Consider the following 17392-nt stretch of genomic DNA (forward strand, 5'->3'; position numbering starts at 1 on the left):
TATTTAACTCACTTAATCTTTACTCTGTCTCTATCAGAAAACAATAAGTAAACAGATATCCCTACAAGAAGTTCAAAAAGAGGGTGAGCTCCAGGTTTGGAATGGTATTTCTATCACTTTGTTCAGTTGTCGTCAGCATCAGTTATATTCCTTTGTGGTTGGCAACATGGCTGTCGATGGCAGTGTGGGCTAGAAGTTTCTATGTCTAGAGGAGAATATGTTAGAAACTTTGTCCTAAGCAAGAAATGGAAGTCCTTCTCCTTGTTTCATTGAGCCAACTTGTATCACTGCTCATCTCTTGACCAATAACCATTCCTAAAGGAATTCTGTATAGTGATTGGTTTAGATTGAATAAGTATCATTTTCTAGTAGTGGGAATAGGGTTGCTATTTGGATAAAATATAATTTATGCTACAAAGGAGTAAGGGGCATAAATATCAGGTATATACACACCAACATTACTTACTGTAAAATATTTTTAAAACCATATCAAAATATATTATAAAACTTTAGCAGATTTAAGTCCAGTAATAGAAGCATAAATTCTGAGGTTTTAAGCAAATGGTCAGAATATCTATTTTATGCTTTCTTATTTGCAAAGTAAATATGTTTCTCTTTCTCATATGATAGATGAACTTGTTGATCCAGAGTTTATTTTCATGAATATTATATGAAATGCACATATAAACAACTTCATAAGCTTTTTGTTAATTGATTTAGTCTGTTAAGAATCAAGCTTAGTGTAAGGCATTGCAATCTTTTTATTTTCAATATTCAAGTAAAAATTTACTGACCTTCTGAGTAAGAATGCTAACATTTAGTACTTCTAATTTATCATAGGATTTACTTCCCAAAAATGTTAATCACAGCTGGATTGAAAGAGTATTTGGGAAATGTGGCAATGTTGTTTATGTACGTATACCACATTATAGATCTACTAGATATGCCAGGGGATTTGCTTTTGTGGAATTTGAAACAGAAGAACAAGCAGTAAAGGCTATTGAGGTAGGTCCAGAACTTAAAAAGTAAAGGAAAATTAGTGTTTTTAAAGAGTAACAAAACTTGTTTTGCTTATTTTATTTCAGTTTCTTAACAACCTACCAGAAAGCCTGGTATATTTCCTAAGACAGTGAAAATAAGCCCATTCCTGCCCTTAGAGTAGCAGGTGAGTTATTTGATATTTAAGTAGATATAGTTGTAAAATTAGCAAACCAATTATAGCATTGTTACAGAAGAAAAGAGAAAGAAGAAGAAAGGCCAAATGAAAAAGGAAGACAATATCCAGATCAAAGAGTTAAATGTGGACACAAGCAAGGAGAGCATCTGTAAACAGAAAAGATCCAGTACTGCATCTGAGGGCTCCAAAGTAGAGAGAACTGAACCCCAAAAGCCACCCTCCAAGAAAAAGGAAAAATGGGAAAGAACTGAAGCATCCAAATTACCTTTAGTCAGACCAGGGAGGAAAAAAAGTAGCTCCGAAAATGCCCAATACTTAACTCCCAGATCCAAAGTAAAGAAAATGGTTCAGAAAGACATTAGAAAAGAAGCTTCAGAAGTCTCCAAAGAAAACAGAGGTATTTAATAAGTTTCAGGTTAGAATTAAATAAATAAGTTTATTTCTCATGTCTTTATTTCTTGATTTTTAACTTTTAAGATTTAGAAGCCTCTAATGAAGAGGAAAGGGATACTGGAGATATAAAAGATGGATCTCTCTTAAAAGCAAAAAGGAAACGTAAGAAAACACATAAAGAGAGGCATAAAATGGGAGAAGAGGTTATAACATTAGAGTACAATTAAAGCAAGTAGATGGTACACATTTATATTGTTGGCAATCGACACACTCCAAGGGCACTGCAATCTTGATCTCGTTCTTCAGAAATTTAAGAAGTCAATAGTCAATGTCAGATCAATGATTACTCAATCAATGCCCATTTTATTTCATTTCCTCTGTTTAAGAAACCACTGAAATAGTCCTGTAGTTCAAGTGCCTCAAAATCTGATTAGTTTCGATTAATTCTTCATAAAAGAACTATTCTGTGGATTCGTAATTTAACAAAAGGCTACTTTGATAATGTGAGATGCATTGCTTTGTAGAGGAAAGCTTGGACTCCAAGCTTGACACTAAAAACGTAAGTGACGACGATAACGGTGGTAATAAAGGCAATGAATGATCAATATGAAAATAATAGCTAATGTTTATTGAGCACTTACGAAGTGCCAGACACTATTCTAAGTGCTTTAATACTCAGGACAAATCTATGAGGTAAATACCATTATTATCCATATTACTGCTAAATTCCATGAGAACCATTACAGTTCTTTATTATCCCTGCATTCTCCGGAGCACAGGAGGCATTATTAAGTATTTGGTGAATAAAAGAAAATTGTGTTGCCAAATTTCGCAGCCGAATGGGGCAAAATGGACCTCAGTGCGAGTAGGGCTCAAATGGCCCGTGGTTTTGTGTCCTCGGAGGTCGGCTGAGGCGCCAGCTATGAAGCGCTACATATGAAGCGCTACCGGTGGTTTAAATTTTCTCTGCAGGCGCTGCTGGACTGGACGTATGTTGGAGACTAACGGGACACAGAAAACAAAAAAGCCGGGCTTTGAGTCGCCTAACCCCTTGGGAACACGACTCCGAGCGTTTGGAAAGGGGCGGTCAGGCGGCCCAGGTCGTCTCTGTCTGGGATCTGCCCCTGGGGGGCGCTGGGCCGCATTTCGCCAGCGGCTCGCGCGACTCGACACTCTAGCCCCGCGAGGAGGAGACGCCGGAAGTCTCGACTGCTTCTGGGGGTGTCTCTTTTGCTCTTAGCGGAGCGCGCTGGTCACCCAGTTGCAGCCGCTGCTCACGGCTGAAAGGGCACTTCACCCTGTCTCCGGCGTGGTACTGTCATTCCTGGCAGGTTAGATTTCCCCCGGGAGAAAGAGTCCCGGTATCTCCTACTCTCACAAGCGTTTCTTCCCGCAGTCCGGCGGCCGCGCGGGGTGGGCTGCTGTAAGGGGAGTCCCCTGGGGGTCACCTCCCGGCGGCTCGCGCCTTCGCCGGGTCGCGCGACCTTCCTCCGCGGCGTGCTTGGCGCCGGGGGGCTCTTGGTGGGCTCCGCGCCTTGAGATTAGCCAGACTGACCCCCTCATCCCGGAGTGTGAGAACGTGGGTAGATGACGATGGCCTTGCCCTGCAGTCTCGCTGAGCTTTGTCAAGAAAACATTTGTGAAGAGTTGGGGCACTTTGTTCATGGTCCTAAGTTGAAAAACTCCGAGGAGGATCGTGCCCAAATGATTGTAAAAAATAACTTTATGGCTCAGCGGTCATTGTAATTTTTGTCCCCATTACACGACCTTCATACAGAGGTTGACTATGAAAGTGATTTTCAGTGTGGGCGACGGCGTGTGTGTGTGTGTCAGCGGTGTGCTGTGTGTAATTTTGAAAATCCACCAAGATTTTTGTATTTTGTTACTTGCTTCCCCCTCGTACCTTCCTTGACTCCTCCCCATCTCACCTGAAGGGTAGTTCTATTTCTTAGGTGTTTATGACTCTACTTCACCTTTGGAGAGAATTAACTCTTTACTTCCACTTTGCACACTTGAAACACAGATCTGATTGTATTATTCCTCTGCTTAAAATCTTACTTTCCCATTGGATCAGGATAATATAAATGCCTTAGCCTGGCTTTAAGACCCTTCAGTGTCTTGCTTCTGAGTTTTACAGACTCTTTTCATGGAAAGCATGCCTACGTATACACATGCTTCTGTTAGGCCAACCTGCAGTAATTTCATTACTTTGGATATGACAAATTTTATAATGGTTTACCGACATTTTGAAATTTATTTTTCCATTTTTTTCAGAATGTATTGAACTCTTAATATTGCCAGGTATTGTTTTAGAAGCTAGGAATATAGTGAAAAAAAAAGGAAAAAGATACGCATTCTACAGGTCTTTATAAAAAATAACATTGAAATATAGTTAACATAGTTAACCCATTTAACCCATTTAAAATGTGCATTGATATGTACTACATTCACAAAGTTGTACAGCCATCAGCACAATTTTAGAACACTTTCCTCACCCCAAAAAGAAGCCCTGTAACCATTAGCAGTCTTTAATGACTTCCCTCCTATCCCACCTCATTCCTTTATGCAGCACCCTTAAATGAAAGCACCTGAGGTTAATTTTTACTCTTCTTAGAGACCGTGTTAAAAATCTGTGGGCTAATTCAGAAAGTGAGTTGCACAACAACTTAGATGTGTGAAGGACTAGGGCCAGGAAAAAATGCTGTGAAGAACCTGTAAGATTTGAAAAAGGAGGGAGGGGGAAATAGTTTATATAATTTATCCATTCCCCACTAAATTTTGTCTTTTCTCTGTTGGTTTGTAGTTCTTTGTGTCGAGATAATTAAGCCTCTGACTGTTAAGATATGTGACAGATATTTTCAGTCTATTTTAAGTTTGTTTTATATACTTTACTATACTAATGTTCTCCATTTTGGTGAAATCAGGATTCTAAATATTTTCCTTTAAAAGGCTTTTGGTTAGAGTTTCGGATACTTAAGTTAAATGTTCTTTAATTGCAGGAGTTATAGAAACCAATATACTACCCTTGGTCAGTGTGACATCTGGTCCCTGGTATTATTTTTAACCTTGTAGTTATTGTTTTAGACACCGGTACCTCCCTATCTCTCTGCTTTGAAAAATATGCTATAATTTGCTTCAGCTTTGTTGGTTCATTTAATTTTCTATTTTAAACAGACTCCTTTAAGTCACTCCCTTATTCTTTTATTCATGTTTAAAAGAATACTATACTGCATTAGATTTGTGAGAGCCGTATTTGACAGTTGATTACCAAATAGGTACTTATCTCATGCTAGCAGAAGTTTCTTTGAAGATTTTATGTGTGCAGAGCTTGAATGTGTCAAATCTGTTTTGTTTGGGAAATGCTGGAAATAATAGTTTTATAAAATCCTATTAACATTATTTTGGTATTTGTTCTTCTCATTTCATTGTTTTAAAGATAGTGGTAATTAAAATATTTTTAGGGTCTTTGAACATTTTGAGAAATCGAGGAAAGCTGTATACCATAGCTCCCTAGAAAAAGTTGTATGTTACGAACATAGCATACAGATAAATCTGAATTCTTTTGGGTGTATACCCAGGAATGGAATTGCTGGATCATAGGGTAAAACTTTATTTAATTTATTGAGGAACTGCCAATATGTTTCAGTGTTTTTGTCATTCACATAAAATATGAGGTTTAAAAGAACTGTAATTTAGGCACTTACCACATTTACTTTTCTAAAAATATAAGTTCAAAGAGCCATTTCCTAATTGAAGGCATACAGTTTTTGTCTTGGACTTAGAGGTCTTTGAGTTTTAAAATTATTTGAATTCAGATTAAATAAAAGGTGTACTTGGCAGGTTAGTTTCCCAAATCCTAAACTTCTTTATGGTCCAAGCTTTTGGGTTTTTGTTTGTTTTTTTCTTAATTCTGTGTTTTTAGTCTTCTGGGGGCAAATTAGCCATTATGGCAGATCCTAAAATGGAGATGGCTTTGCCTACAGTTCCTTTAAAAGCCTGGATTCCTCTGTTACCATTCTGCTGGGTGGTGGATGCTTTGACAAATACTTTGGTATGCTTTTGTTAATCTAAAAAATAAAACCGTTAGTTGTTTTTCCAGCAAAGTGGATTTATTAGGGACTAGCAGAGAATTGCACTTTGGGACAAGAAGCTATGGCAAAACCATAGGTATGTCTGGAGAACCAACGAGAGGAGTGCTGCTTTACAGAGGAAAGGACAGAGTTGGGAGGGAATTGGAAGAAACTGGATGTCCCACATAGGATAGCCTCTCATTGGCTGGGCTATTGCTGCAGATTGTTGGGGGTGAGGAGAGAAGGCAGATAAATATTTTCTCTTGCTGGATAGTTAAGTAGCTAAAACTGTATGACTTGGAAAGAGTCTGTCTTTTCATTCTGGTGGGTCTGCAACTGACAAGGATTGGTGGGTGTGAGAGCTCCCCCTGCTGGCCTCCTGATTCCACTTTAGTGAGGTTTCCTCCTCAATTTTCACATTGTGAATACTGCTGCTTCTGACAGGCAAATTTACCTCCCCTAGTGCAAAGATATCATGTCATTAATTAGCAAGGGATGGGAAATGACTAACATTATTCTTTATTGCTGTACCGTTTTTTCAGGCATTTCCCTGATATTGGAACTGTAAGCTGTGAGTACTGGGATCCCTCTTAATAACTGTGGCTTCCCAAAGATCAATGGGGAAATGTAGAAAAACAAGACAACAGTATGCTCAGCCAAATCTTAGAAAACTAAGATGTCATGCTGCCTGCCAGACCTTCCCTCCTCTGCACCCCCTCCAGTTGCAACATCTTTCATAAACTCATTTTTTAGTATTCCCTCATCGCTGTTAACAGCTTGTACCACATAGTAAACAGCAAGCATATTATCAGGAGAAGCAGGAGGGACAAGTGTGTTAATATGTCTTTTGCTCTTGGTTTGCATCTGTTTGTCATCTGGGCTCTCACCTGGTCATCTGTCTTCCTGGGGGCTCTTGGTACCTTAGGGCACCTGGCATCTGCGGATGCACTGGGAAAGGTCCCCAGATGGAGTTAGATGCTCCAACCCCTTGGAACTTTAATATAACTTAAATTTATATGTGTCTTGCCCAGCACTCAGTAAATACCAAGTTTACATAGATGCTGAGTACCCAGCTTGGCCTGTTTGTGCCACAGCTTTTTTTTTTTTTTGAGCAAGCAGTAAGATTTATTTTTTTAAAAATTGAAATGCCAGTAAATTGTAAATAACTATACCAAATATTTTAGCCTACGTACCTTTTATTTTTTTTTGAGAGGGCACCTCTCATATTTATTGATCAAATGGTTGTTTACAACAATAAAATTCTGTATAGGGGACTCAATAAACAATCATTAATCAACCCCAAGCCTAATTCTCAACAGTCTCCAATCTTCTGAAGCATAACGAATAAGTTCTTACATGGTGAAGAAGTTCTTACATAGTGAATAAGTTCTTACACGGTGAACAGTGTAAGGGCAGTCATATCACAGAAACTTTCGGTTTTGATCATGCATCATGAACTATAAACAATCAAGTCAGATATGATTATTCATTTGATTTTTATGTGAATCCCACATTTCTCCCTTATTTTTTAAATAAAATGCTGAAGTGGTAGGTAGATGCAAGATAAAGATAGAAAGCCTAAGTTAGTGCTGTAAGAAGGCAAGTGTAGATGGTCAGGTTTGTGCCTATAGACTAAGTATTAATCCAAGCTAGACAAGGGCAACAAAACATCCATGGATGCAGAATATTTTTCTCAAAACAGGGGGGGTGAGGTTCTAAGCCTCACCTCTGTTGACCCCCAATTTCTCACCTGATGGCCCCCCTGCGACTGTGCCTCCCTTGAGGAATCTTACCCGTCTCTGGCTAACCAGCCGTCTTCCGGGGCCATACAGGGAAACGTAAATTTGGTAAGTGAGAGAGAAGAAATATTCTTTGAAAAGGTTAGCTTTTTACTTCTTTGCAGATTTATGCCCTGTGGCTTCTATGCCCAGCACTTGTCTTGAGGTATCTTTACCGCTTGGAAGAATTATGATACTCGGTAATTTTAAATATGAGGCACAAATTCTACTAAAGGACTGTAATTAGGAAGGAAGAAGAAAAGCTATAGAAGTAGCAGACAGAAGAAAACATGAGAAGATTGATTATTTCTTTGACATATCTTCTTGTAGAGTAACATAAGCATGTATAGGTTTTAACAAACTGCTAATTAGATTGCATATACACATTAACAGAATAGGAATACAGTTACATAACAAAAGCAGACCTACAATTACCAGCCATATCCAGTGAAACCAAGAAAACCAGTTAGGTAACCCAGGCATTTGTGAAAACTTATCAATAACATGATGGATATTGTCTAACTGATTTTGAATAGTTTGAGAAAAATCAGACAGATTAAAACAACACATTCCTGGAAACTGTTCACATCCCATATGTTCTTTTAACAACAGATAGTCTATAGAAGCATGATTTTGAAGCACTGCAACTCGCACTTCTCCTAATTCTTGGTTGAGTTCCGACAATATAGAACTAGTCAAATTTGTTGTTTTACTGTATGCACAGGCCAGCTTAGGTATCTCCTTCTTCATTCCAACGGCAAGTCCAGGAACCGGCGGGATGAATGCAGCTACAACTGCGACAGCGCCAGGATCTTTGTTGAAGTTTTTTGATGGTCATCTTCTGGAATGACTCTTCCAGAGGATGTTGATGTTGGAAGTTCTTCCTCATATTGTATCTTAATTTGGTTTCTGGGTAGCCAAATTAGGCTTTGATCCTCTATAAAAACACAAACAAACCCTTTGCCCACACTTTGATATGACCTTTATACCATTGTGAAAAACCTATTGGAGACCACCACACAGGAACTGCTTTTTTTTTTTTTTTTAGAGAAAGAAATATTATCAGAAAAATGCACTTCCATAGCTGATCATCCGATTCCCTTTAAAAGGTCAATATGCTGCAGCTTGTTGAGGCAGACAAAACACAGTCACACAAAAATGCTTTTATAGGACTTCTTTTGAGGTTACTAGAATTTCAAAAGTGAATATTGCTTCCTGGTTTTTAGTAGTAGATTGTTACCTTTCATCAGACCTGTCTAGGCTAGGGATGAGGTGATTTACTTCTCTTGTACATTGGTAGCCATTAGAAACACTTCTAAGTCAATATTTAAATATTTCAACATGCTTGTCAGATGAGGACCTATCTAATTTTAATTGGGCCTTGGGCCTTTGGGTTATAATGGCAAAACTGTTGAATTTCCTTGGAATACTTTTGCCTTCTAACTTTTATGACTTTTCTTCCTTTCTGTAAAGAGAGCATTGTGTACTTTTATGCACTTATTCTGTATGTGTCTTTTAAGAATTATCATATAGTAAAATGGACTATTGCTGTTTGCTTTATAGGTCTATGAATTTTAGCACATGCATAGATCTGTGTAAATACTGTTATAATCGGGACACACACCTGATCTCAAAAACTTACCTCTTCGTGGTCCCACCTTTCCCTCAAGTAACCAAAACCAAAAAGTAAAATGTCAGTTTTGTGCTTTTTATTTTGGGAAGCAGTAAGGTTGCATCCCTGCCTTTTCTCTGCACTATACAGCATAATAAATCTGATGTTTTTATAAATGCAAATTATCTCCGTAGTAAGTCTAGTTAACTTGTCACCATACATCGTTACAGAATTTTTTCTTGAGAGCTTTTAAGATTTACTCTCCTAAACTTTCAAATACACAATACGGTATTAACTATAATCCCTGTGCAGTATATTACATCCCCAGAACTTATTTTAAAACTGCAAGTTTGTACATTTTGATTCCCTTCATTCATTTTGCCCACCTCCACCCACTCCCTCTGGCAGCCACCAGTGTGTTATCTGTATTATGTTTGGTGTTTTATTATTTTTTTTGAGATTCCACATATAAGTGAGATTATATGGTATTTGTTTTTCTCTTAATTTATCACATATGCATGGGTTTTTTTTTCTGGTTTTCTATTCTTCACGTCCTTGGTTAAATTTATTCCTAGGTTTTTTATTCTTTTTGATGCAATTGTATTTGATTTATATCACTTAGCATAATGCCCTCAAGGTCCATCCATGTTGTTACAAATGGCAAAATTTCATTTTTTATGGTGGAATAACATTCCATTGTATATGCATATAACACATTTTCTTTAATCATTCATTTGTTGATGGACACCTAGGTTGTTTCCATATCTTGGCTACTATAAATAATGCTGAAGTGAACATGGGGGGGGTGCATGTAACTTTTTGAGTTAGTGTTTTTGTTTTGTTTGGATAAATATCCAGGAATGGAATTGCTGGATCGTGTAGTAGTTCTATTTTTAATTTTTTGAGGAACCATCAGATTGTTTTCCATAGTGGCTGTACCAGTTTACATTCCCAGCAGCACAAGGGCACCCTTTTCTGCACATCCTTGTCAAAGTTGTTATTTCTTGTCTTTTGATAATAGCCATTATAACAAGTGTGAGGTGATAGCTCTTTGTGGTTTTGATTTGCATTTCCCTAATGATCAGTGATGTTGAGCGTCTTTTCATGTACTTCTTAGCCATCTCTATGTTGTCTTTGAATTCTTTCTCTTTTTTTCTTGGTGTGTAAATAAAAGTTTGTCAATTTTCTTTATCTTTCTAAGAATCAGCTCTTGGTTTCATAGATGTTTTCTGTTGTCTTGTTTTGTCTCTGACTTATTTCTGTACTGGTCTTTGTTATTTTCTTTCTTCTACTAACTTAGTTCTTGGTTCTTGTTTTTCTAGTGCCTTGAGGTATAAAGTTAGGTTCGTTATTTCACCATTTTCTTGTTTCTCTACATTTATATGTAAGAACTTCCCTCTGAGAGCTGCCTTTGCTATATTCCATCAGTTTGGGTATATTTCCATTTTCATTTATATTTTTTGATTTCACCATTGTCCCATTGGTTGTTAAGTAGCCTGTTGTTTAGTCTCCACATATTTGTGAATTTTCTAGTTTTCTTCTTATAATTGATTTCTGGTCTCTTAACATTGTGATTGGAAAAGGTGCTTGAGATTAAATCAATCTGAAATTTGTTAAGGCTTATTTTGTGGCTAACATGATCTGTCCTGGAAAATGTTTCATGTGCACTTGAAAAGAGTGTGTATTCTTTTACTTTTGGATGGAATATTCTTTATATATCTGTTAAGCCTATCTGGTCTAACATGTCATTTAAAGTCAGTGTTTCCTTCATTATTTTTCTGTCTGGGTGATCTATCCATTGATGTAACTGGGCTATTCAATTCCCTACTGTTACTGTGTTACTGTCTTTTTCTCATTTTAGGTTTGTTAATATTTACTTTATGTACTTAGGTGTTCCTCTTTTGGGTGCATAAATATTTACAAATGTTGTGTCTTTTTGGATTAGTGCCTTTATAAATACACAATGCCCTTCTTTGTCTTTTATTACAGTCTTTGTTTTGAATTCTGTTTTGTCTGATGTAAGTATAGCTACCCTCTGCTTCATCTAGTCTGCTGTTGAACCCCTCTATTGTATTTTTCAGTGCAGTTATTATATATTCACTTCTGTGACTTCTGTTTAGGGCTTTCTTATATTTTCTATCTCTGTTGAAATTCTTACAGTGCTCATCCATTCTTCTGAGTTTGGTGTGCATCTTTATGACCATTACTTTGAACTCTTTATCAGATAAATTATTTATTCTAATTCATTAAGGTTTTTTCTTTCTGAAGTTTTGTCTTATTTTTTTGTTTGGAACATACTCTTCTGTTCTTTTATTTTGCTTCACTCTCTCTGTTGATTTCTATGCAATAGATGAAATAGCCACTTCTCTCCATCTTGAAGGTTAGCCTTGTGCAGGATATGATCCTTATTCAACTCTGCCTTAGGACTTGGTTGTTTTCAAACCTCTGTGATTGTCCCGGCTGCTTATTTTTAATACCGTAGCAGTGGGTGTGCTGAGACCAGGGTCCCAGAGGGGGGATATCAGCACTTAGATTCAGGCTGATTGGAAGCTAGATCTTCACCCAACAGCTTTTAAAGAATGCAAATATGTACAATCTTGTGGGACCCAGAGTCATGCGATCTGGAGATGTCACCTGGACAGTAGACCCAAGAATTGGGGTTCCAGTCAAGTGTACCAGCTCCTTTCTTTGAGACATTGGTGTGTTGTAGCAAGGCAGAGTGCAAAAATGGCATCCCACAGCCTGAGCTCCCTAAGAGCCTTTGTAGCCTCTAGATGTGTGTCAAACCCCTGCTCCAAGGCCAAAGCACCCAGGCAAGTAGGCTTCTTTCCCAGAGAGGCTGGGGATATGTTTCAGTCCACTGTCAGTTCTGTGTAGTGTCCTGGGGGCGGTAGCCTGCCAAGAAGTAGCTCTCCAATTGTTACATTCCCATGGGACCCCAGAAACACAAGGCCTCCCCACCCCCGCTGCCCCCAGCCACCAGAGCCAGGCAATCAAGGGGTAGCAGCAGCTCAAAAACCAGGGCATCCGTGGTTTTTATCCAAGTAGATTGTCTAGAAAGAACAAATCAACACAATCTCTTTTCATTTTCTTTGGGAAACTCCCAGTCTTGACTCTGAATAAAAACATTGTGCTAGTGATGTCTTCCAAAGGGTGGCAGTGTTGTGCTATAATAGGACATAAAAATCAGCTGCTGCTTGTTCGCTGGAAAATAATTGTTGTAAGTTTCTACTTTAGAAAAACAGGACAATTAATTAAGAATTAACATTTAACTCTCAAATCGGTTTTCTTGAATCTAGTCCAAAATCTGTCTTACGGTTTTAGTATCCCTAGCAAAGCAATCTGTGGATAAAAGCCTGTTCTTGAGTTTCTTGTTTCTCAAGGGAGTTCATTACTTCTTGGGGGTAGTTTTGTCTGTTAATACTTTCATATTTGTTTTCAAATGGTTTTAAATGTTTGCACAGTTATGAGTTAACTATTTCCTTAAGTTTAACCTTTGTGGCAAGAATAACTCCAGTGTCATGGATGAATCTATGAGTCATAAAGTCTTGTAAGTGAGACTTAAGGTGTTGTATAGTGCAGCTTTCCCTATCACATGTAGGAGCACATATGTATAACAGCCCTCACAAGTGGTGACATGGATTAATCAGAAGATTTTGATTTTGATTGTCAGCATCCTGAATTTCAGCTTTAATGGAGGTTTTCAGTGAGAAATGATGAACTGGTGCTTGTAAGACATTCACACTTAGATGAGTCATAGGTTTTCAAACCAACTCACTCAAAAAGGCATTCCCTTTATCCCTACTCTTCCAGCAACCTAACATTGGGCACTATATATTCCCAGGGGACTGGGACCACCGTTTATCCAGATGCTCATGAAAGATAACTGGGATCATCTTTAAGACCTCTTAACATTCTTGTGGTTCTACCTTTCAGGTAGTATCTCAAATGTGGTGACTTCATCTTTGCATCTGTTATCCTGGTCCAAATTACCATTGTCTTTCATGTCAATTCTGCTTCTTAATTGGTTTGCCCAAATGTAGTAATACTTCCTTTTTATATTTCACACAAAAGCCATTAAAGAATATATAAAATCTGATCACATCGATCTCCTGCCTGAAGAACTGTGTTATTTACCATTATACTCAGAGTAAATCTGAAATACTTGACCCACAACATTCCTCTCTCCCAACCGCACCCTGTGATCTGGCCTCTCGGTCTACTGCTGTGGCCTCCTGTCATGCCACATTTCCCTTGTTCATTGTGTTTCACCCTTTCTGATATCTTTGTTCCTTGATTGAAGGAGATGTGGAGAGTAGATGCAGGGAGATGCATTTTTAAGCCAATGTGCCTTTTAGGTAAAGAAAAGATGCTTCATAATATATGAAATCTTGTAGCTCATAGGGTCGTTTTCACAGCAATCAGGAACTCATGGCTTTGTCACTTTTCAATTTCCCAGATTAAATCTAGGGATAAATGCACATCTGACTGCAGATTCTGGGTGGGGGAAAAAAACTACATTCCAACTGAGAAAAAGAAATTTAAATTTAGGATCAGTTAGTCATTACCTATTATATTCCAAGTGTAGATAATCCTTAATATGTGGAAGCTTTCTCTTAGTATGCTTAAAATGGCTTTGTTTTTGTAATTTCATTTTTCTAACATTTTATTAGGTTTTAGGTTTGTTTTTATGTATGTTAGCCTTGCTCAGGAGCCAGTTGTACTGCACAACGATCTAGGGCTTAGTTCCTGTTAGTGGCATCCCGAATATGATAGCTTTGCAACCTGTTCTTAACTTTCTAGTTTCCCGAGGGAGTTCATTCCTTTTTGGGATAGTTTTGTCTGTTAAGAAGGGACTTCTCTATCCTGTGCCAGGTTTTTGGGCTTCATTTCCCCATACTGGTCCTAGTTTTCCTTGGAGGCATAGAGAACAAGCCTAACTTCCCTTCTCCCATTAGCCCTTGAGCTATTAAAGTAGCTGTGGTGGCACCCATATTTATCCTTGATAAACATCCTGAACTTCCTCAACTATTTCTACTTCTGCTCACTATTCTGGGTACTTACTTCTGATTATCCTGTAGTTCAATGTTTGGAAATGTAATTTTGGGACCACTTACATTAGGATCACTTAAGATACTTGTTAAAAATGTGATTCCTGTGGGACTAAGTAGATTGACTTGTCTTGCTTCCTGTTGAAAGCCCACTAAAACTACAATAAGGACCCAATGGACAAGAAGATTGAGAAAGGAGACAGTAACCATACAATTTGGAAAACTGAAAAGCCCAAGAATGAGTGGAAATTAATGTAGAACCCAAGACTCATGAATTCTAAGTTGGCAAAGAGCAAAACTGAAACCAATCGTTTTTACCCTGTAAATCCTGAAAAAGCTCAAGCTGGCATTGCCAGGTTATCTGGAAATTTGAATACAAGGGAAATACAATAAAGAATATTTGGTGAATATTGTTGAGAAGTAACTCTTCTGATGGACACTGTTCACCTTATGACAAATTCTGAATGTTCAAAGCAGATGATCTCTTGATCAAGTAGTGTTTCCATATGAGAAGGCATTCCTAGCATTTCTTGGGAAAATTTTGTTTATTGAAATCCCAGATCCTGAGGAAAGTTATTAAAAAGTTAGGAAAACAGAAAAAAGAATGAAAAATTTCTTGAGAATTAAAGCTCAACAGTCGATATGATTGGAAACCACTGATTCTGAGAGCTCCATTAACATAAGGTGGAAAGCAAGAAGAACAGGGTATTGTTGACACACTGAGTAGAAAGTAGAGGTGCACATTTCTGGGATCTTAGAAGGAGCTTCTAGGAGAAAAGCTTTATGATCTAATCAATCTTACTCATATTTGTTGCCATCTAATAAAAATGTTTTCATGGTCTATCTGCTGCTAACGGTGAACTATTCTTATAAATAAGTATTAAGTTCATATGCATAGTATATATATAAATTCTATGAGTGGTGTTGAGGAAATAAGTTTGGGAGCAAAATAAATCTGTAAATTGGCAGATACAACGTTGTTCTGTGTAGCACTGTAACTTTGCTTTGAAATCTCAATGCTGTGTATGTAAATACTGAATAATGTTTGCTGTGTTTTTGAGTTCAGAATATGCACTGTATTTTTAGAGTTTTTATTTTTATTTTATAGACTTTAAATAAATACAGAAGAATTGCAAAGTGGAAGTATGAATGTTTTTATGGAATACTCCAACATGAAGTGAGAACTTAATATAAAATCTGAATTAGTAAAAGCAATATTAATTTCAAAGGCAAAATCAAAATCAGAATAAGCAGGCAAAATAGTTATCATTTTAAAAAGTAAAAGAGCTTATATAGCATCATGTACCCTAACATTCAACTGGAAGATGCTTATTGATGCACGGTGAATTTGGCCACAATCAATAGAAAGATGAATGAAATTGTTTTACATCTAGACTATTTGTCATGAAAGACTACTGAACAGGACAGGTAATCATGATATGTTTTAAATTTTCACTTAAAGAATGACTATATGTAAATATAGTATTTCAATTTTTACAAGGATTTTTACTTGGCATTTAGATTAATGTTTCTTTTTTAAGGTTTTAAATTTTTTCCGCTAGGTTTATTAAGATATAATTGACATGTAGCATTGTGTAAATTTAAGATATGTAATGTGATGATATACAAGATATATAAAGTTGAAAGATATACAACATATATAATTTGAAATGAGTACTACAGTAGGGTCAGTTAATACCTCTGTCACCACACATAGTTACCAATAGTGTGTGGGTATGTAGTGAGAACATTTAAATTCTACTCTCTTAGCAACTTTCAAGTATAGAATACAGTGTTGTTAACTATAGTCACCATGCTGTATATTAGATCCTCAGAATTTATTCATCTTATAAGTGGAAGTACCCTTTGACAAACATCTCCCCATTTCTCCTACTCCCTAAACTGTAGCAAACACTATTCTACTGTTCTTATGAGTTTGGCCCTTTTAGGTTCCACATCATACATTAAATGTTTTTCCTGGTCTCATGTCATAATACTCTCAAGGTCCATCCATCAGTGTTGTTCCAAACAGCAAGATTTCCATCTTGTTGTTATGACTGATTAATATTCTATTTTTATAGGTATGTGCATGTATACATAATACATATATATATACACATACATACATACAACATTTTCTTAATACATTCTTTCATCAGTTGACACATGTTATTTCCATGTGTTGGCTATGTGAATAATGCTGTAGTGAAGATCGGAGTGTGTATAGCTCTTTGACAGTGATTTAATTTCCTTTGGATATATACCCAAAGTGGGAATGCTAGAACATATGGTAGTTCTATTCTAATTTTTTGAGGAATCTCCATATTGTTTTCCAAAGTTCTATGCTAATTTACATTCCCACCAACAGTGCACAAGAGTTCACTTTTCTCCACATCCTCACCAGCACTTATCTCTTATAGTTTGTTTTGTTTTGTTTTTTTTGAGGACAGACACTAACAGATGTGAGGTTATATCTCACTGTGGTTTTGATTTCCATTTCCCTGATGGTTAGTGATGGTGAGTATCTTTTCCTGTACCTGTTGGCCATTTGTATGTCTTCTTTGGAAAAATGTCTATTCAGTACTCTGCCTATTTTTAAATCAGATTTTTTTTTTTGCTTTTGAGGTATATGAGTTTTTATGTATTTGAGATATTAAACCTTATGATTTGCAAATAATTCTCTCTTTCTGTAGATTGCTTTTTCTTTTTTAGTTACTTTTTTTTTTTTGCTGTTGCAGAACCTTTTTAATTTGATGTAGTACTGTTAGTTGATTTTTTTCCTTTTGTGGCTTGTGTTTTTGGTGTTGTATCAAAAGTGATGGCCAAGAGTAATGTCAAGGAGCTTTTTCTCCTCTGTTTACTTATAGGAGTTTTATAGTTTAAGGGCTTACATTGAAGACTTTAATCCATTTCTAGGTTAATTTTTGTGAGTGATAGAAGATAAAGCTCTAATTACATTCTTTTGCATGTGAATATACAGTTTTCCCAACATTTATTGAAGAAACTATTTTTTCCTCATTGAGTATTCTTGACTCCCCTGCCAACTGTTAGTTGACTGTATATGTGTTGGTGTATTTCTGGGCTCTCTATTCTGTTCCATTGGTCTTTGTATCTGTTTTTATGCCAGTTTGATACTGTTCTGATTACTATATCTTTGTAATATAGTTAGAAACTAAGAAGTTGCTCTTCTTCCTCAGGATTGATTTGGCTTTCTGGATCTTTTGTGGTTACATACAGATTTTAGAATTGTTATTTCTATTTTGGTAAAAAAATGCCATTGAAATTTTCATAGGGAGTTCATTGAATTTATA

General features: G+C 36.8%; 1 protein-coding gene across 13 annotated transcripts in view; it reads left to right on the forward strand.

Annotated features, from left to right (window-relative positions):
* Positions 1-2785: 2785 nt before the first annotated feature.
* Positions 2786-17392, forward strand: part of LOC118929068 (cytochrome c oxidase assembly factor 1 homolog) — a 107787-nt gene continuing 93180 nt past the window's right edge. For 4 of the 13 annotated variants that reach the window (XM_057504369.1, XM_057504372.1, XM_057504374.1 and 1 more), the window contains exon 1: positions 2796-2901. The gene's annotated coding sequence lies outside the window, so the exon portion shown is untranslated. Of the gene's footprint in view, positions 2932-17392 lie in introns of all 13 variants that reach the window. The other 9 variants (XM_057504373.1, XM_036918889.2, XM_057504375.1 and 6 more) reach the window with 4 other exon arrangements.

The sequence above is a fragment of the Manis pentadactyla genome, chromosome 7, assembly GCF_030020395.1.
Source record: "Manis pentadactyla isolate mManPen7 chromosome 7, mManPen7.hap1, whole genome shotgun sequence".
Lineage (NCBI taxonomy): Eukaryota > Metazoa > Chordata > Mammalia > Pholidota > Manidae > Manis > Manis pentadactyla.